A 20,871-nucleotide genomic window follows, 5' to 3' on the forward strand; every position below is an offset into this window, starting at 1 on the left:
TTCCGAAATTATTGATGAGTCATAAAAGAGAATAGATGTTTGAAGATGGTGGCGCCAGTTGGTTCTGTAAGATGTTTGACAGCATGATTGAGATGATCGTGAGAAATAGTTAGTGTTTGTCTATTAGAATAATTGATAGGATAATCTTGGATTAAACTTTCTACCGCAAATACAAAGGTTAGGTTAAAGTTTAGTTAAAGAACATAGTCTCTGTTGGTGGGCACAGCTCTGCAAGGAGTGGGATCGTGCCTGCCGGACTCTGGTTTCCAGTCCTCTCCCCTTCCACTTCCTGCCTGCATCAACTTCACCAAGTCCAGCTCTCTTATTTAATAAGATTGGTTGCATTTTTTTTCACGTTGCGTCCCAAACGCCGTCGGGGAACCAGTATGCAAATGGGCGCCTCTGTCTGTTGTAGGCGTTCAAGGCATTCCCAGCCTGGTGGTCATCGTGGACCCTCTCCCTCCCTCCCTGTCCACGTTGTCCCGCTGCTTCGCTGCGCCGTTTCCTTTTCGGCGTGTGTTTTTCGGCCCGATTATTACCGAATTTCATTTGCATACGAATCTGTGGCGGGTCCGCAGCGATGCTGGTATTGGTTCGCACTAGCCACCACCAATAGTTGGCAACGGTTGGTGGGGCCGTTGTTCGTAGAGAACTCGATCACGTTCCGCAGCTCGCGACCAGAAAGTGCTTTCCTCCGCGTGTGCGAATGGCCAACACATGTTGGTCTGGTGAAGATGAAATGGAGGAGCATCGGTCAAAAGAAGCCAATTTGCATTCACATAACGCAGGCGCGGTGTGCGCAATTTTGTGGGTTTTTTTTTATTATGTCTATTCCGAACTGACTTTTCTGTGAGCGGGGTGTTGGACATGTATTTAAGCGGATTTGTGTTGTTGTAAACTAAAGATAGGATGTCTTCAACGGCGAGAGACTGCAGCACAGTTTGATGATTGAAAGAATATCTTCTTATTTCATTGAACTCTCAGACTTTCGGGAAACAAGGTTACGTCAACATTTCGGCCAGAAGAAAATGGGTATGATTAATTTTTTGTCCCTTCCAACGTCTTTCTTCGGTAGTAGCCCGTTGCTACCGAAACGATAATGCACCATAATTAAACACAATCGATCGGTAACGGCACGGTGAGGTGGTATTCGTGTGAGTTGCACATTTTCGGCCGATTCTTCTCCTGGTCCAATTGCGACCGCTTCGTTTCACTTCGGCATTATGCAAGGAGCAGGTTTGTGAGTTTCAACTTTTTCTTCCCCGTGAGCATTGGGCAGGTTTTTGGAAGAAAATGGGCTCAAAAAGATCGAAAGAGAATTCGGATTGCCAAAAACTGTGTTGCACAACGTTTAAGTTTAGGAGAAAATATCTGCCATCGATTCTGAACAAAACGCTTGGATATCAAGTTTAGCTATGTTTTAATGCTTTGTTTATGTTGATTTTTCTATTCGAGAAGATGAAGACTTCGAAACACGCAAGTGGATGTCAAACTTTGATATTTAAATAAGTTTGAATTAGAATTCAAAACAAAGGAAGAAAACAATATCAGTTTCTTTTCACTTGCTGATTCTTCTATCGGATCGTCATGGTTGGATATGTTTTCAAAGGCAAAAGGTCATGCATGGAAGGAAGAATGGTCAAATCCTATCATCTAACATCCTATCCTATAAACTAAACTGTGGCAAGAGCGAGCCGGCCGGTTATAAGTGATGTCATTGGATGAAGCTAAGCCACGGTTTTTCTGCTAAATTGCTGGATTGGTTTTATTGCACGAAGGCATTATCTGCAATGAGGGGCAATACCAACTAATGAGGTTACCATAAATGGTGTCAAGGCGTAAATTTAGCCAAAATCCTTATCCGCTGTAGACGATCGGAGTCTTTGTAATACGATATTTGTTCGTTTAGTCATTTTTCTGCAAACTAATCCGATAATTGAAAGTATTTTAATCTGATCGATTTCTTACCTCAAGAAAGTATTCTACACTACGCTTCCAGTTCGTGTCGGAGCGGGAAAAACTGACCTCGGTGCACATGCGCGCCCTCCGATGAAAGTGAAATGCAGTTTTACTGCACAACATAAACAGTCTGTCCGCAGCCACTCGCACACACACACATAAACAGTCAACCTTATGCAGCTCGGTGAAATAAAAGAAAGAAAATGGTCAGCCAAGCAGAAAAAGACTATCAACCTTAAGCAATCTGCAACCGTTCCCAAAGTACGTTAATGGTGGAAGTTTCGGACCAGTTTTTCTCGCCTCTTTTCGTGCGGTGTGGTATGAGTGCGGCAGTACGGGATCCAACTCCGGGTCTATCCACACAATTTATGCAGCAAAACAGGAAGAAAAAAGGGGCAGCGCAGAGAAACGGGTTTTGGGGCTTTTTCTCCTACGATTCGCGTTGTCGTCGTTCGCGTCGTCGTTGTCGGATCATAAAGTTGCCAACATTGGGCAGTAGCTGAAAATTTCCTTCCAGCCTACCACCAGTGCTTCGGAACGGTCAGCGTCTGGTGCGTGGACTGCCGGAGCAGAAATATGACATTTTCGAAATGCCAACCCGGCCATCCCAGGCCTTTGCCTGCCTTTCCGCACGTAATCAATTCGAGTAAGCTTACGGTTTCGCCGGACGGATTTTGGTTCCGCGACCGATTTGATGTGCTAGGGCTACTTGTTTTGCAATGGATATGGCGGCGGTGATGCCAACCATTCGGTGGCTCGCACTGCAAGCTGGGTTGTAGCAGCTGGGCACTTCCTTGTTAACGACCGACAACTGTGGCGAGTGGCGCAAATGACAACTATCATAAATGTAGCCGTCGACGGTGACGTAACATGCGCACAGCGAATTATGTTGAGCTTCTTCGGGAACAGTGCGATGTGTTTCTCAGTATTGCAAAGTGATCATCTATTCCCGTGCGATGGCTTACAATCGGAACCTGTTTTGGGAACAGGAAGTCCTTACTTAACCTTTTCCTAAGCTACGAATTTCAAAGTATTGTAGGTATTATGTTGAAATACCCATGAAGTATGTTATGAAATATTGTTCACAGTTCTTCCATCTCCGGTTATCGTTTATGATAAAACCACTGCTCGCACTTACACGATCACCTCCGCCTAACGTCTTTGGCATTCAAATTTCGAAACGACGTGGTGACGATAATTGGCGCTTGGCAAGAACTCCTCGGCGCGACCCAGACTAGATTGCTTCACGCGACAACCGCTAATCAACGAAAATTACCAGCTTCGCCGACCCTAACCGACCGTCATCCGTTCTGGTCAAACCAGTTCCTGCAGCAAGCACCTCCGTCCCTAGTATCTGCGAACGAGGGGCGCTAATGAATAAAATTTTAATTTGTCCACTCCATCCGATCGTGCACGGAGCTGGAAGCTGCACGCCAGCGCGAGATAATGAAGCCACCGGTGGAGCCGATGGTTACCCGTCGGTCCGTCGACATCGGCAAGGACACTCCACAAGTTCTATTGATTAATTGGTAATGATGGTCGGACGAAATTGGGTCTAATGCAGCAACTAAGGCATTCTAATGGTCATCATCATGAACTGCAAGAGTTCAACGGATTGTTGAATGGACGATGTAAACGACATTATCAGTTGCATCAGTAGAGGTTACTGCTGCCAGTCACAGTACTCGAGAACGTCAGAATGTCTCAAATATTGCGCACGCACGGTTGCCACCAACTCTGGCAGTCGGTCGTAGACCAACGCAATGTATGTGCATAAATTTGACCACATCAAGAATGTGGACCAGCCGTCTTTGTGCGAAGAATGTAACACTGGAGCTGGCAGAAGTAGTTCTGGGAGTCAATCAGGCAACAATAGATCTCCCGGCGGATAAAGCCAAGAATGTGTCCTAAATGTGTTCTTTTCTAGGCATCATCTTGATGGAGCATAAAGACTGCAGCTAGGAGGAAGGCTTTGAAAACCAAAGAGAGAGAGGGGTGTCTAAGTGGTAAGACCCTGTGTAATCGTCAAGGGATTGCAGGCAAAGGTGTGGTGGTGCCGGTTACACACGCCTTCCGTTGTAACTTCCATCGGTTTTGCCGTGAGCAGCGAGGTCCAAAGAGGTGACGCGCGGGGGGCAAAAGGTAGAACACCCAATTAAGTAGTTATTCTTGAGACTCTAAAGGCCAAACCCGGTTCCACGGACCGGACGCGCGGCTTCACGAAGGACTGCGTCCCTCTCAGGCCAGGGTTCTCCGGTTGGACCAGATTGTTGGTGATTGGTTATTGTTGTTTTTATGCCTTATGTTCACAGCATTTTTGTTCGGGCACGATTTCGAGCCCGCCGACCAGGCCTGTTCGATTGTTTGTTTGTATTGACAACACTTTGGGGTTTGACATTAACATGCGCGCCCTCGCGTAAGCCGCTCCATCTGGTGGAGCAGAAGCGAATCTAGAGTAGAGGCTCGCAGTGCTACATGTGTCCCGAGGACCGAGTGGAGCTAAAGAGCACGTTTAATTGTGTGCTTGGTACAAGGTACTTTTGGTGTGTTTGGTCGGCCACCGCATGCAAAACCCGTTCACTTACTTTCGAGTCGAGCGGTGAGTCCTCCCTCGCCCCCGCTTCCCTTCTGCGGGGGGGGTTTTCGGATGGAAGTTTGCAAGGTATTAGTACCTAGCGGTGGGGTTGGCACACGACTCACACGGGGGGGAGTTTACTAGTACACGGTGGGGAGGTAGAGTCCGCGCCTCGCTTCGCTAGGTCCGTTGCGCTAGGGCAGTGCTGCACGCACACATCAACACATTCGCGCGTCCGTGGGGCGACTCCATCAACCTCGCAACCTGCCATGATCAAGTCCACCACCTCAAAGCAGACATACGAGGCGCACGAGTGGCACGAGTTGCAATTCGATCGGAACGAAACCAGAGGAACAAGAAAAACTAAAGCAGCGCAACTAAAAGTGAAAGGGAATGCGAACCGTCGAGCCTGTCATTCGTCCGTTCGCCCTGCCGTGCCACTGCGTCCCTTCAGTCTTTTACTTCTTGAGACGCAGCCCTGCACGCTTGGAGTCTCAGGGTTCGCGCCGTTCTGCCAATGCGTTCCGTTCGCAGCTCTTTCCATCTAGATATTTTGCTCGATGAGCTTGGTTTTAATCGCTCGTTTCAGCCAACTCTAAGATATACCATTTCCTTGGAGTCGCCTGTTTAACTTCTCGATAGCCTAACGAGTTATACGAAAGGCTTCGGAATGGTTCTGATCAAAGTATAATACGAGAAAATTAGGCTATAAAGCGGAAAACTCGCAATTTGCCTCGTTACAAACTTGGAAGAGGGAGTTGACCTCCTCAAATCGGTTGTCAAATAGATCCAGTGATTAGCTCAACGTCGTCCCTCAGTGTGCCTTCCCCCAAAAAGTCCGTTTAGAGTCCATGTAAGACATAGTCGAGGCACACTTGAGACGTAAATTGAGGCCATAGCGCTGCAGGCAGGTTGCAGAGGTCAGCTGAATTCGAGGTGTCCGGTGGCCAGAGTAATTAAAAATAGCAAACCATCAGTAGGTCATTCGGACTTCACGGGTAAAAGCCCTACCTCTGATCGTAAACGTTGTCTCCATCTGAATTCTTCTCGGGTGCTGCTTTTCGGGATCTCTGGTGGACAGTTGACGCGAGTTAAGTAACATCGTGAAGAACAGGAGGAAAGAAAACTACCGAACCGTGGAGACATGTGTATATGCACACACGCAGAGCCCGTCGTGAGGTATTTTATGTATTTGTAGTATTTCGACTGAGAACACCTGCCGTAAAGGTCGTCCAGAAAACACCGGGAGTCGCGCTGAAGGTAGTTCAGTTACGGTGCTTAAGGCCTTCTGTTGAATCCAAGTTTGTTTGTTTTTTCTTTCCCTCCAAATTGAAAGGGAAAGTCCTTGCGGTGGTTGAACCGAGTCCAGCGAATCTCGATCAACACCGATGACGTACGTATCAGCCACATCTTTATGCTCTCGTAATTGTTTACTCTACCCCAACTGTTTTCCTTCATTAAGTTTCGCGCGACGGGGAGTTCTCGCGTAATCGCGTTGCGCCAATAATGGCTGCTGCATTTGGCGAGATCGTCTCTCACCGTCCTTCTTCCACCGTCCGCCGGCGGACTTTGCTCTAGAAAAACCAATTGTTACTGCAGCAAGCTCCCAGTTACTGGCGGCATGGCATAATACGGAAAGGTGGGAAAATTTATAATTTCCTTCCATTCAGCGAACGAACGGGCCTCGGCTTACCATTATGCAGCCATTGTTCGGCTCGGCTTTTCGTTCTCACCGCCATAAGAGTGTTAAAGAGCGAGAAGTGTTGTCGTGAAGAAACACTTTTGATTTGCAACCCAAGACCGGTGCATGATTGTTCTACAAAGTCAAGAACGAAGTCAATAGGTGAGACAGTTTTGTCTGTTGGTTTCACAGAAAACAGAATGGACAAGATTCCGTTTTTTCGGTAAAGCGCCAAACCAAATTCCAACCAAACGACCTTGCCGAGTGGTTGTTCCGCAAGACACACGTTCACCAACACCACTCACAAACACGCTTGAATTGTTCAAAAACAGCTGCACAACAAGTAAAAACAGAACAACGCCCGTAATTTCCTCATTTCCGTGAAATCCAAACGAAACCGCCGCGCCCAACGCCCTTGTGTCGGTCGATGGGTGATTTTTCCGCTACCAAACACAACCACAACGTTTCTATTTTTCCACCACTGCTATTGGTTTGCTTCACTCGCGAGATGGAAAATTCGATACCCTTTTTTTGCTGCTGCCTCTTGCTTGCGGTGGCATACCGCAGTTGCCTATTGCAACTTTTACTCGGCGATTTGTTGTTGCTGCTCGCATTGTACACCGGGCTTACAACGACTTGTTCCGCTCATCCAAGCACACATTGAAAGCACTAGGGTTACTGTTTTCTGTTGCTGTAGTGTTTTAACCCTCTCGCCGTGTCTTGGTTGCTTGTGTTTTGTTTCACGCATAGATTTCGAAGATTTTGTTTTCATACAAGACGAACAACTCCCAACGAGATAGTTATGCGTGTTTTGTGTTGAGGTAAAATGGTTGCACTGCATTTGGTGCAGATAGCCCCGACCCCCACTCCCGCCTTTTTCCATGTATTGCGCCGAAGAAAGGGTGCAAGACAATGGCTCCCTGATGACGATAGCGGAATTTAGATTGTTGGCGGAAATATCGCTGCTCACGTCCACATCCGGTCGATATTGTTTTGCGCTGGGAATGTGTGAGCAAATGGGTGAGGTGGTAGGAAACATGCTGTTTTTTCGGAAGGAAGCAGTGTCTAGTCTTGCATGTGGAGCATTTGTCTTGCGCAAGGTGCTTTGTTCCGAACGTTTACGGAAGCGAGGAAAAACGACACTTCGATCTCGCTACCCACGCGGCAAGGAACATTATTTCACTCGCTTTTTTTATGCCTTGAAGAGAAAGGTGTTGCTGTGCGATTTTCCATATTTCAAGAATTGCTAATTGCTTTATTAAGGTGCAACGGATTGCAACAATTAAACACTATAGGCCATTTGTATGTAAAGCGATCCATTATCTTCCATCGTTTGCAGGAAGTGCAGTTTTGTAATTACACCAAAATAAAATGAACGCAAAAGCTGATGCCTTCACTTTTAATAAGAGAAGAAAGTTTGAAAGATTTTGTTGAATTTAGTTTTCAACCAAACGATTGAAGAGGCTTTCGGCATCATTAATTTTGATTCATTGTCACCAAAACAGCAATGTTTATCCATAATGCATGACCACTGTGCAAAACAAAAATACTTATGTTTTTTTTTGTTTATGTTTCATTTCAGGTAAGACAGGATACATTATTCAAACCGCCTGGAATCTGTGAATATTATTCCGTTGACTCGCAAATTGGGTGAACGTGAGTTTGGTAAGAAAATGTCACGAATATAAAACTGCCATAAAATTATTTTAAAATGCTTCACACAGTCGAGTAAAATCGAAACCATCAGTTGGGTTTTGATTCATTCGCTCAGCATTAGAACAACCAATCCTTCCCCGCAGCTTATTCTAATGAAGTCGTCGGGGTGCGAAAACAGAGATATCGATCGTTCGATTTTGCCAAGATTGATTGGTCAAGTCTCGCCAGTCACGACTCGGTCTACGGTGTCTCGCCGTGCCCTTCGTCTGCGATCGAGGTTTCGCTCCTGTGGCTCCGAGCGGGTTCCCGCGGTGAGGCCGAAGCATCCTTCGGGCGGTGGTATTTTGCTGCGGTGACCTTTTCCAGCCGTCCGCGCTGAAAGAGTATAAATCACCCACCGGTAATGAAATAACTAAAAAGAAAAAAAAGGGGGGTAAAACATGGAAACCTGCATCTCAATTACCAACCAACCGCTGACAGGCTGACCGTTTGCCCGGGATTGCGATAAACAATGCTCTCGTCCTGCGGCCACCGAGTGATATAGGGCTGGTCGAAACGACACAGGAATTCCATCCCAGCTGGCCTCAGGGTAGGTGCTCCGATCAAAACATCATTTGTGGTCACCCCGTTTTCGCTCGAGCGAGCGGCGGGAAATGGAAACGACAGAGAAACTGCTATCTAAGGTATTGCTTTTGGGGGTGAGGGGAGAATAAAAATGCAGGAAATGCACCCAGGCAATCCAATTGGTCAATCAAAGGTTGAATAGTTCACCGAAGGAAGTCACTTTCGGAGCCGCAAAATGGATGGCCGCCGCCGCCATCGCTGTGGAGGTAATTTTTGCGCGAAGTGAAAACTAATTTCACCTGCGCGAGATCACGAACTCGGGTGCCGGGTGAAAATACGCAGCTCGCGGTTGATTGCACACCGAACAAATGGCCTGGCTGGCTCGGCTGCCGATCGACACCTTTGCCGAACGTAGAAAAGGAAATACACCAAGGTGAAGGATGGTCGATGCGGCAAAAGTTCATTGACGGGTTTGGAAATGATTTACGCTAATGGTTCGATTGGTTAGACAGAAGTTAAATTTGTGATTACGATAACAGCACTAATCATGGTGTTTGGAAGAGTTCAATTTTCTGTTTCCGGACGGTGCAATCACCATTTGTGTTTATTAAGAAAAGGTCATAACAAACAGAATCATAGATATGAAATTTCTGAAGGGATGTTAATACAAGAACAAGAGCTACTCACCATTATAATTTACTTATTTGTTACATGCATTTCATATGCAACCATCAAAGTATAAAATAATACACATCAATGAAAGAATCATTTCAACGGTTTTATAATATTATTGCCAAGAGGAACACTAATATTTAAAGAGAGATCAGATAAGCCATTCATTAAAGAGATTCACATTTATGGCATGTAAAACATAAACTTTAAACATCCGTGCTTTGGCAGCGAACCGTTTTCAAGGTGCAGGAAATATAACCCACGCTGCCGTCTCCACTGTTTTTTTCCATCTCCCACGATAAATGCATCGCAGAGGTCGGTTTGGAAGTGGTTTAATTTTAATGCCACCTTTAAACCTACTGCGAAGTAGCAGCGAACCTTTTTCAACTACTCCGCGAATTCACTAGAGGGAGGTTACTTTGTCGATTCGTAAAATAATGGCTCGAGCTTGGGTATGGAAAATTAACCAAAAGTGCTTCCATAATAAGGCACCCCCGTGCGAATGGACGGTTCTGTCCGCCGGAGGGGGACGATTCTGACCGGAAATATTTAGTCTGGGTTCCGTTTCGTCCAACGAAAAGTAGTGTCCTTCTGGTGTGAGAGCTTCTCTTAGGCGCATCCGGAGTTGGAGTGAAAAGGGAAGTAGCTTCGGGGAAGTAAAGGGTGCACAACCGGCGGCGGCGGCGGCGATCGATTACGATCGTGCACGGTGTTCAACGCAGTTGGCAGCATCTGCGTCTTACCACCCCCGTCTTACGCCGACCAACACGAACGCACCGGGTAATAGCCGCCTAACCAACCATTCAACCATCTTCACCCACCGTGAAGAGTGTGTGTGTGTGTGTGTGTGTTTCAATTTTGGTTTCAATTACGGCTAATCAATCAACGAACGAACGGCGTTCGTATGCGGTTTCTCCGGCATGCAGGCGAAGCGCTAGGCAGGCGATTTGCACCAGGGCCATTGCCATTTTTGTTTTCCTAGATGAAGGATGGAAGGAGGGCGATCGGACTCGGAAGAGCGGCACGGGGGGCGAGGGCAATTTGAATACAATGCAATGTTGGGCAGCATTAAAACACACTAAAAATAGTCAGCGCCCGAGCTGGACGCACTCGAGTTGCCCGTTGATTCACCTGGCAACAATAGTGAACGAAAGACTTCGACGATCGCGCGGTCGAAAAAGCGACGAACCCTTTCGAACTTGGTCGACGAGGGTTTGATCGAGGGTGCCCGGGGTGGCATGGGCGACGGGTTCGTATTGAACCGGGCTTCCACCCGTTCAGCGGAGGCGTCAATTTGGAGGTCTTCGGTTCCGGTAACGGAAACCGTTGCGAAGTAGCAGCCGTTCGTTCGTTCGAGATGTCGAGATCAGCATCGCGCGTCACCTCGGAGCCGGAGGAGCAGATCGCGTTGCACACCCCTCGGCGCATCGCTACCGGGCGTCGGGCTTCCCACCCTGCCGAGCGGCAAGATGCGCCAATGACAGCATCCGTCGGATGACGAAAGATCCCGTACGCGCGCGCGCGTTGTTAAGCGTCGGCCATCACCACCGTCTCGTTACGCAATTGGCAAGCAGGGATTTGTGATCTTTGGCGTTGGGTTTGGCTGCGAGTTTTAAAACTGTTGTTGTAATGTTGTGTAATGTTGTAAAACTGCATTCAACAACCGATTGGAACGTGTCGTTGAAGCTTTTAGCCTTTTCGAATTGTGGTGATAAACAAAATCATTGAACAAATAGGCTCCGGCAAATGTTTCGACCCCCCCCCCTTCCCCCCCCCCCCGATCCGTCACCATTGTTTGCGCCCTACCGCGTCGTCACACCTACTAATGAAACACCACAAACGACGAACGCATATCTCGATAACCTTTTGGAGGGGTAAAATATAAACCGTCACCGAGGCCTCATCTCCATCTTTTGCAATCGATCGTCTTCGTTCGGTTGCCTTTCGTAACAATATCTTCACAATGGAGGCTGGTAGGACCGTCTTCTTCCACAACGGACACCAACTGGTAGGTGCTAATTTGCCACACTTGCTCGTATCGTAAAGAGTCGCCTGCCTTCTTAAACTCTTACCGTGCAATGATACTGCAATAACGTTCATCTTTTTCACAATTTTATTGATCCATTCTTCGCCCCGGGGAAGTCCGAGCTCTTCCCTCCGAAGGGTGGAAATATTTCCTTAGTCATTGCTTACGAGCCAAATTTGTCTTATTCCCTCCGCGGGATGCACGCACTGGTTACTCACACACTTCTGTGATCCGAACGTCCAAATGTAGTTTTACCCCAAAATGGCGAACCGGTAGAAAACCCCGACATCGATCGTTTAGAACTCTCACGCCGCTTGGAAAGTCAGTGAACCCACGGGAAAGACGGGGAGGTGTTAGAGTAACTCCCACCTCACGAACGGCTTATGCCGGAGGTCCCGACTAAGTCGTAGGAAGCGCCATTAGTGACCAACGAAGAAAGGGAGTAGGTGTGTGTAGGGGGCCAATAAAATGATCCACCCATTCGTTCGCTAATTGTCGCCAGATGGACGCACCGGGAAGGTCGAAGAAAGTCAGACGCAGTGATGGCGACGAACCCAACTCGGACCTGGCAGCTCTTTTCCCTCTCTTTCTCCTCTTGGGGAAGGTCTTTGCCCTGTGTTTAACAGATAAAAAAAACGACATCAGGTTTAACGAGATGTCGCTGGTATGCGTTGTGAATGTTTGCGGTTTTTTTTGCATCAAATTTTGGGTGCTACGAAGTGAACAAAAAAAAAAACTAACAGCAACGTATTTCAAGACGACGCTGGACGCTGGAAGTGGGTGCTAATAGTGGGTAAGCTATCAGGCGTAATGGAATCATTAGCATAAAGCGTGACGACGCCATTTAAAGGGTGGTTTGCTTTTTTTTCGGTTCCGGGCAGGATACACCTTGTCGTAGAACGGTATCGTTATGATACATCGTTGAAATTAAGGTTAACCAAAATTGCGTGTGTAGAGCTAGAACATGGTTAGGCTTTGCGCATAAAAATTGGTACATTACATCATCTGGCGATTGTTTTTTTACTCTGTGGACTCGTCCCAATTCGTACAACCCGTTCCCAACACGATTAATGAATTCGTCACCGTCACAGTGAGGGTGGGTTTCTTATTGGGTCACAAACATCATTACTCATCGGGAGTATTTTTTCCCCCCAAAAGTTCTATGTGCTTCCCAGGGTTTCTGAAGACAGCGCGTCCAGATTGTATCATGACGGTTTCAGACACCATAAAAAGAAATCCTACAGGCTGTCTGTTGTTCCTTGACGCATTGAGACAACGGACGAGTACTTCACTCGGTTGCTTCATTCAATCTGTCGAGTTCCGTTGTAGAACGAATTGCTCCCATGTCGTCAGAGGAGATGTATGATTCACCCCTTTTTGTACATCATTCCGTCCGAGACATCTCGAGGTATATGACGTTCTGTCAAGTTATAACCACGGGAACCAGCGCCTTTGTTGCGCTTCTGTGTTTGCTAATGTGTCAGCTACCGTTAGGGTAGTGCATCCGCATAGTGCACTTGACCGGTGCCCGGGTGATTGATCTCCTGCGGTTGTGTCGCAAGTGCCTCTAGCTGAAAAGCTTTACACAACCGGATCTTGAAGTAGGGAACTCTTGGAGCAGGCAAGAACGATAAGCGTGTGGTAATTAGTGAAAAAGGTTGCCACTTTGGATAAGTTGGGTCTTCAAGATACCTGTTGACCTGCATCTAAGTTGATTGTAGGATTGTACTATTTTAGGATCGCCCGGTCGCTGGCCGTTGTTTCCCGTCAGCGGCATACACACACCCGCCCATAAAGCAGTATAAGTCGTCATCTTGAACACGACCTGCACTTGTTGTTCCGGGCGGCAGTAAAGAGTCTCCGATTGCTGCGTGTTGTTAAAGCCCACACGGCATTCTCTTCGGCACTCGAATGTTTGTGCGTTGGAAGGCTCGAGGGAAGAACAAAAAGATGCACCGATACAGTGTACGCAGGCTTGCTTTTTGCCCCGGACCGAACCGACCAAGATAAACACCTCTGCTCTCCACCTTTGGAGTACGCATCTGCTGCAGTTTCGATCGCTATATGAAAGAATCAACAGACGTACGAGTGTGGTCCGCTCTGTTTGTTCTGTACGGCGTTCCCTCGCGCTTTGGATCAAACTATAAATTTAATGTTCCGAAGAAGGCTTAAATGGTGCGGGACCAGATTTACCTTGGGGTTTCGAGAAATCCCACCAGTTTCATTCCGTTCCTTTGCCATCACGCCCGAGAGAAAGAATGAAGAACGGAACAAACAAATACAAAATCTGGCGAAGAACGTCCGCCGGTATTTCCTGTTTGTCATTCGAAGTTGTGCAGATTCTATATTTGCCGTTCAATTTCTCGGCAAATATCGCTGGGTAAATATAAACTAGAATGTGCCGGCTGGGTGCTACATTTTGCAGCAGAATGTAGTTCTCTGTCAGAGAGGAGGTATGGACTTTATTCTCGTTGCTCAGAGTTCATAATCTTTCCTGTAAAAGACTTCTTTCAATTGCGCAGGTGAATCATGCCACTTGTGGAAGCATCTGGAGTTGCTTTCGTTGTGGGATTTATCGATTCTTTCACGACGACGCTCTTCGGATACTGGTTGCCGGTTTCATTAGCTTCATTAGCTACAAAAGGTGACTGTTTGTTTTGGTAATTTGCAACAAGATTGGCCTTCGTCGGGAAGATCCGGCTTTTCTAAAACGACCCGCGAGGAGGGACAGTCCCGACGTTGGAAGCGTCTTGCCAGCGGCCGTTTTTTCAATAATCACCGATCACCGAAGTGCCAATGACTTGATTAACGCTGGATAGGAATGTTTTCACACCTTTCGACTTGGGCGACGACGATTCTTCCTGTTCTCCCTGGCTGGCATCACGCGGACAAGTGTGTACTCCTCAAAGACTCCTTCGAAAGACGACGCTTCAGCAATAGCGTGTCTGCCCGGAAGGCAAATGGTACGGTTTGTAATTAATCCGCAAGCAACTTGTGGGCGATGGGATGACACAATGAGCGTCCACGATCTGTTCGATGCACGAGCTAAACAGGTCTCCGTCGCTTAGGGATGTTGGGGAATTAAGTGATCTTCCTTCCACTTTACCGGGTTCACCATGACAATACAATAAGCGCTGGCACGCGAACGGGTCGAAAGGAATGGCAAATTGTTGCTCGGATTATTAATGACGACACTTAGACGCCCGACCATAGGTTTACCAATCGAGATCGTTTTCTTCTCGGTATGGAGTCATGATGGGCGTCGTTTTGTCGATTAATTTTTGTGAGTTCCATCTGCACAGTCTAGCGTCGCGTGTGTGTCTCCATCCAGACGCGGCATCCGATTTAGTCATTTGTGTGGAGAACGTGTCATCAACTCCGGTTTCCCATGGGGGATACTTCACTAGAGGTACAGAACGAATGAAGATAAATATTGTAGTTTAATTTGAAATAACGTGGGATTTCCTAGTGGTGCTAGCCATATCCAAGAGGGTGTCTGATGAGTGATCTATGAGAGTTGTTTTTGTTTCGCGACATCTCTACTATAAACATGCATCGACCTTGATATCACGGCGTTTGCTTGCATAATAGCCCTGCTTATGGATACTAAATGAGTAAATACGTTGTGTATTGATGCTTCAATCTTCAATGCTATTAGTTTTTTCTGCAGATATTCTATGACCTTTCAGTGAGTGATGATTCATTTGCTTCGCGTTGAAATTGGTTAGGCTTTGTGGAGCCTAAAGCATTAAACGATCGAGTGAATCGCGTAGAAAAAACCGAAAGGGAACAACAGCTGTCGAAACAATTCGACATCATCGCCCGTGAATGTCATTCGAGCATTCGAGCCCGAATTCACACCCTTATAAACGCGACCATCCTAAATCCGTAGCAACAGATCAAGATCAGAAATCAACCTCGAGCCGAGCCGTGCCCAGGCTTCGACCTTTCCGAGATGTCGTATGGTGCGCCAGTGGTTTAAGTTTCCGTGCCGCTTGGTTTTTGTTTTCTAGAGCAGCGACGGGGTACCACGTTCTTGACATTCAAAGCATCAACCCAGCCTCTTCAGCCGCCGAGGAGTGTTTTCCGATGACACGAATGCAGCAAAGGCCGTTCGTTGGTTGGTTGGCAAAATCTCGCATCCGGTAGAAGCGAGGCACCCAATCTTTCCACCGCCGTTTGGTTTTGGGAGTTATTTAGGTGTGCATGGACCAACGCTCAAGATGGTCGATAAACATGCAAGAGCTGTGGAAGCTGTACATCCACATCCAGAATGCAGAGTGATGAGTGTAGCGTTGAAATAAAACAAACACGCCGCGCCGTTCTTGAGCTTCTGAACCTCTCAAATGTGAGGCCTGAAGAAGTCCAAGGCTACGGGAAGGGCTGAATAGGTTCGGAGTCTCGCATTCCCACCATTCTTCTCGCTGGCTACCCGAATGCGGTCGCCAAAGCGCCAGCAATGTGCCGAGAGTGGTGCGGTAGCATCATCCAACAGTTGAACTCGTCATGGGGCGTCATGGGTCCCATTTCGTAATTTCCTCACCAACCTGTGCCTCCGATGCGCAGAGCCTCGCAGAGGTAAAGATCATCAGCCTTTGCATGGCCGCGTGCCTCGGCGTACGGGCCGTAAACTCCGACGACTCCGATAGCTAATTATGCATTCAAACGGTGATCTAACGTACTCGATACATATTCACCGGTGGTGAAGTTGCACCGGAGCCTCTTCGGGAGCGGGACTGGTAGAACGCGTCAGTGCCAGCTTTAGGGAATGTCTCTTCGGTTGCTAGAACACGCACCAGCGGGGCTTTGGGCGATGGCAATCGCGCAAGTGTTCTGTGTTTGTACGCCCCTGAAGATAGTGATCTTTTTCCCGGCCTAGCCCGGAATGACGTGATGTGTTTTCCTAAGCAATCGTTCCTGCTCTTACGCGGTCAAACCTTTCCTGCATTCGATGGCTTGGATGCCTCGACAATCAGACGTCCCGAACATTGGTTACGATTGGGTTCGGGTGGGGGCATCAATGTTCAGCACGACTCACGACGCACGAGTATGGTGGCGTAAAGCGGCAGACTTTCCCGAAACGCGGGTTTTCAAACGGAAGGCATGAATCACGATCCACCGATAGAGGGCGCATGCGTGCCGGAACCGATGCTTCCGGTCACTGCGGAACCGTTTGTTCGCCGTTCGCCCTCGAAACCGGCATTATGGCGTGATTTATGATACGCTTGATTTGGAAGTCGTGTTCCGAAATCAACAACAGCCAAGAGCGTTGATCCTCGGTCTTTCCACTCAATCCAGAAGCAAAGGGTGGAATGGGTGGACGTGGTTGGGAGACTGTTCAATAGATGCAACAATGGCTGTTTGGATTATGCAACCAAGTGCAAGTGGTTGAAGGTGAGCGCATGTGTTGCTACTAGCTACGGACTATGCAGGTGCTCTTGACAATCCCCAGGAGAAGTTGCAGGTCAAACACTACCCGGAGTGGCAGGTGAAGCGGATGCGCTCGGATGATTCGATCGGTAAGAGAAAGAACGAACGATAGCACCGATCGCATCGGAAAACGATAGAGCATAATTGAAATGAATGAAAAACCACCAAGTCGAAGACCATCGCAAACAATAGCATTAGCATAGTTGAAGGGCTATCCAAGCCGTAGTTGAAGACGATCGCACAGGTTCGGCGATCGCGCATGAACCTTGACTTGCGACGTTTGGCTCGCCAAAATCCAGCTCGCCGTACCGGATGCGGCGACGGAGTTTTCAAGTGGAAGATCGATCTCCGCCGATGACACCGGAACCAAACCGGGTTCACGCTTGACTGCCACTTGCGAGGGAGGCTGTTTGTTTTGCTTTTGGCTGAATGGACAATCGATTTGGAAACTTTGCTTCGGACCCGACAAGCGATCGCTTGTTTTCCATCGGACAGCGGACTTCGCTGGGAGGCTGCGTTGTGGCGTTAGTGAACTCTAGTCCACTGTGAACACCGTGGAGCTCACTGTGTCACCGCAGAAGAATTCAATGGAAATCGGTTTGTCCCTGAACGGGGCATGCCCGTTACCTTGGAGATGTCCCAGCTTCAAATGGCTCTGAGGCCAGTGTGACAGTCCGAACGGCCTCGGAGTAATTGTTCGCTTGGTGGACGTAAAACAGACTCGTTTTTCTTCCCACCAGTGATCAAATTGACTTCTATCGGAGAAGTTTACGTGGGACAAGGTTTTCGACTTTCAATAATACCTAAATTGATTGTAGTTTCTCCTGCAATGGTTTGTTAGAATGTCTTAATATTAACTGCAATTTGCGTATAACGTAGGGCATAATTATTTATTGTTACTAGCTTATTTGCCCGGTTACACGGGCACTATGATTTTTTTTATGTGAAAGCTATCTTCTAGGAGATGGAATATGAAATTTGAGACAAATATAACATTCAACGTTTTATCCCAAGTCCAGTTATCACGTGTTCCCTTGTCGTCCAAGTCACTTGTCGAACCATTTAAATCGGTATTGTACGACTTCATATTAATCTTAGGAAGCTTTGAAATATTTATTGCTAAGAAATGTGGATCAATTTAATCCTTCAGTATTTTTTTTTCTTTACTTGACCGGTGCCGCGCGAAAATTTTAAATTGCTTCAAAACACAATTTCAACATGAAAAGTTTTTGGTTAATCGAAGAATCTTCACTTTTTCCCAAATCAAGCTGGTTGCTATAGCAATCAATGCTATGTAACTGTCGGTACTTTTTGTCAAAAGTAAATACGTTTCGGTATTTTTGTTCATGCTTCATATTTGTGGACAAACTGAAAATACTAAACATCCGTGGCAAGTTAATGACTTCAAACCGAGAACCAAGCGCATTAGGACCGATCATGAAGACGCTAATGCAGTTATTCTGCTGCGGCATTGTTGGTTTGGATAGTTTTCATTATTCCAGCAGCCGGTTACTGGTTGCATAGCACACTTGAATGCAACTTGAGATTGCGTGCAACATGAGATTGTACAACTTGTAAGCACACTTTGCTAAATTTTATAATTTATAGATAGAAGATATGGATTTGTAATGCATACTAATATTATGAACAATAATAATTAGTTAAACTGTTTTTGGCAAAAAATATTGTGATCGTCCTCCACCTCCATGGTGGTTTCTCTCATGCATGGGTATAAGTTTCCAACTGAATATTAATGATCGGGACCCTAATTAGGGATCTTTAACCTTGCAATGCAAAACCGGAGGAAAACCAGACTCTGTGGGAAACTAATAAATCCCGCCTATGTGCTCTGAAGTAATCCGCCAAATATATTATGACAGAAGTTGAAAACACGACACCGGCCGCTCGTATCTTTTCCTTTTCCGCCCTCATGAAAACGTGCCTATAACCCAGAGACGCTACAAAAACTGCGGAAACAGGATCAAGTTATTCGGCCTTATCGGGGGGAAAGCATCGTCGTGCAAACCGTTTTTGTTTCGCTGGTGAAAAGTTCCTTACCATCAGATCGCCGACGGTGGTTGTATATTTTATTTTGAGGAAATTATCACCCACTCGCGCCGCCGCGACAAAAGGCTACGGAGGGGAATTAATTAGCTTCAAATATCCGAAAAGCCGTCGAGCCAGAGGATTTCTAACGGTCCACCGAGAACGAATGACTTCCTTTCAACGCAAGCGTCCTGACAACGACTCCGTTTGGCTGAGGCCCTTCCAATTCGCGGAAAAGTGCGCACATTCTCATGCAAACGCCAGGAATGCAACAGTAGAAGAACGCGTGTTGCACCGTCACGTAGAAGCCTGTGTCGTTCTTGGTACCCGAGAGGGAGAGATTTGTGTGTTCCCGGAATGTAATACTAGCTGCTGCCGGAGCCGTACGACCTTCGAAACCTCACGGCATTAACTCGCGAAGAAGAAGAGCAAGCCGGGGAACGGAAAAAATGGGAGGGAAATAATGTTCGTTAACAACTCTTTTAAGTTTTGCATATGCGCTCGCTCTGCTGCAGAACTTTTTGCGTCGTTTGTATCGGTAGCGGTCCCAATCTGGGCGCCCTTAAATGGCGTAACCCTCGACGCTGGCTAATTGTTTCGTTGTCGTTTGTTTACGCTTTTTCGTACTCAACCTAGGGACTTCCTCCAGGTGCTTTTGCGGACTCCACTCCGGGCTAGCGCTTGGTTGCTCTAATAGCAACCGGGTATTGTGTTGTCCGACGTCCAGAGAATCTAGCACCAGAAGTACCCAATTAGGACTGGATTTCACTAAGGATAGCACACGTACCCCAAGGTCGAAGATAGTTAAAGTTCCGGGCCTTATGAAGTTATGTAACACCAGTGGATGGCTCTATCGAATGGAACATCGTCCTCTGGTCATGTGCTGCCCGGAGGCTTGTCTTAGCCACATTGGATAACCAAATTTGACCGGGCTCTTGGAAGGTGACATCTCCGGAGGTCTGGCGCACGGAAAGGCTTAGGCTTTATCGTCATAGACGTCTGCTATGCCTCGCTCTTTCGGAACGGAAACCTGCTCACTTCCATTGGAACATGTTCGATAATCGCCCTACATGGTTTCCTGCTTCGCTTGGCACGGTGCGCCCTTAGAATTGATGGGGTGCTCGCGAGGTAATAGCAATAATCATTTCCAGACGCACCCACGGTTGCACCTACTCGGTCCTTCACGCCAAGTTCCAAACTCGCAATGCAAGTGGGCATGCAAATAGAACCGCCCGTGGAACTCGCTTGGTGCGACGAAGGTGAACAGCACACAACAAAACCATTAATGGGAGCAGAAACATGCAAGGGTTTTGGGCAGCTTTAACTTTATATGTCTTCACCCTGTTTTGTTCTCTTCAGCGACGAGTGAATGTGATACTTGCTTTTGTTTATAATATAATAACAGTTTAGTATTCTTAAACTTATGAAAAGTAAAAAGCATGGAGTTGTCAAGTAAACAGCTTGGATCAAAACTACTTCAAAAGAGTTATGCTGCGGGACTGAAAACATACAGATGAAAAGATATCAGCTTGATCTTTTTACACACATTTGGTGACCTTAAGTGACGTTTGATGTTTACGTTTGATGAACAGATAGCTCCAACCAACCAACCCCACCATAATGCATTGGGTAAATATTGGTGTGTCCGTGCGCGTTGTATGTTTTGATCGATATCTTTCCATTTTTCTTTGCGCACCAGCAGCAAGGCGCTACTGTAAAGTGTGTTGCCACCATGTCTCTTGCATTTTTGTTTCTCTTTCCCATTCCATCCTCCTCTTTCTCACTCATTTAGCATTAAACCACACGCTTGGGGGAGGTGGCTGGCATTTTTTTTCTCCCCGCTCAGTTTCATGTTTTGCGAAAATGGCGATTTCTCAACTAATTTTGCTTTCGCGTATGCTCCGGCCACCCATTTTTTACCTTCCCACCGGAGGGGCGTCGTCGTCGTCGTCGGCGAGGAATTGAGATGAGGCAACCTGGGGTGTTTGAAAAACTTCATTTCCCACGTGTGTGTGTGTTGCGCAGACCGAGAGCGGACGCCCGAAGCAGAGGCTGCGAGCTGGTGTGCAAGACGGTTTGCGAACAGGTGCCGATGGATGGAAGTTGACCAACCAAGTCAACGTCGGAGGCGGTATTTTTCAACGTCGGAGCCGTTCTCCCGTTAGGCTCGACGGTTCCCACATCGAGGGTAATTTATTAATCGGCTCTCGCCGTCGGCCCAAATCCGCTACCCCCACCCCACCCACACATCCACCTAATCCC

At 47.2% G+C, this 20,871-nt stretch overlaps 1 protein-coding gene across 1 annotated transcript in view; it reads left to right on the forward strand.

Annotated features, from left to right (window-relative positions):
- The window catches only part of LOC131280954 (uncharacterized), a 119,647-nt gene that overhangs the window by 45,044 nt on the left and 53,732 nt on the right, over positions 1-20,871 (forward strand). The gene's annotated exons all lie outside the window — the stretch shown is intronic.

This window comes from Anopheles ziemanni, chromosome 2 (genome assembly GCF_943734765.1).
Source record: "Anopheles ziemanni chromosome 2, idAnoZiCoDA_A2_x.2, whole genome shotgun sequence".
Taxonomy (NCBI): domain Eukaryota; kingdom Metazoa; phylum Arthropoda; class Insecta; order Diptera; family Culicidae; genus Anopheles; species Anopheles ziemanni.